The following is a 1,246-nucleotide window of genomic DNA, read 5'->3' as shown; positions in this document are numbered from 1 at the left end:
CAGATTTGCAAAAAGTGTTCTGTAATACAAACCAAATACTTTTACATTTTATTTTTTATATTTCTATTTGTTCTGTACACTTTTAATTGACCAGTAGAACATATTTCAACTTAATATAACTGTTACAGCTAAATTAATTATTACCGTTTTTTGTTATTGTGACAAATAGGTCACATCACATTTTCAGTCGTATTTTAAGGCTAAAAGCCCAATGTGACATATATGTCACAGCGATATTTCCGTAACTGGTTTGATATTACTTTCTTCAACAAATATGGTCAGACAAGGTTGAATGTGATATAGGACATGTTATCAAAGCATTGGAACTGTTAAATGTGTTTGAAATTACCTGTAGTGTTAAAAATCAGCTTTTTGAAATTAGATGCTTTCTTGAAATTTCCACACAGGCCATTCCAGTATTTTGGAGAGGCCACTTCCTGTCAGAGTCACATGACTGTCACATGGTCATCATACCAGGATGTTTAGTATATGTCACATAGGGACTTAATGAGTTAAAGTCAGACATAAAGCTTTTTAAGGAAGAGACTGGTGTATTCAAAATGTTTGTTACACTGGTGTCACCGTGGGTTCTTATGGGTTAATGAAACACCGTGCTATTCAAGATGTTTTATCTGATACCAACATAATCCTGTTTAACTTCCACCGAATGTTATAGTACCTCAGGCAAACAAAAACTTCACTGAGGTTGTTTAAACAAAGTAGTGTGTCGGAGTGATGCACATCCTTTAACATGGAAATGTTACGAAACGTTACTGGTTAAACAAGAACTGGTAGAATACATGATTATGCTGTAGATTTTCCAGTAGTATTTCTACGTTCATTCAGCTTTTTTTTTAAACAACATTTACAAATTCAATATTATACATGAAGTAGTTCCTTATAGTTGATATATAGAATCTAAACTCACAGGCTGTCTGACAAGGTAAACTGACCAGAGGATCAGGTCAGAATGACTTGGATGACTTATTTTCTGAGGACATTCTCCATAAAATCTGTTGCTAAAATTGATATTTTATCTTAGTTCCTTCCAGCAATGTTATTGCTTTTTTTCACATCTCAAAGAAATAGTTTGTGACTCACTCAAAAGTTTTTAAAAATCTCATAAGAACACATTTTTTTGTGTCATATTTTTTTCTTTTATTTTCTCTGGACAAAAGTAGATAACATGAACAGAGAACCTCAGACACGTGTTTGAGGCTTTCCCTCGGCTCCCTCTGGCAGCTCA

Source organism: Acanthopagrus latus, chromosome 8, assembly GCF_904848185.1.
Source record: "Acanthopagrus latus isolate v.2019 chromosome 8, fAcaLat1.1, whole genome shotgun sequence".
Lineage (NCBI taxonomy): Eukaryota > Metazoa > Chordata > Actinopteri > Spariformes > Sparidae > Acanthopagrus > Acanthopagrus latus.
This window is presented reverse-complemented; position numbering follows the sequence as displayed.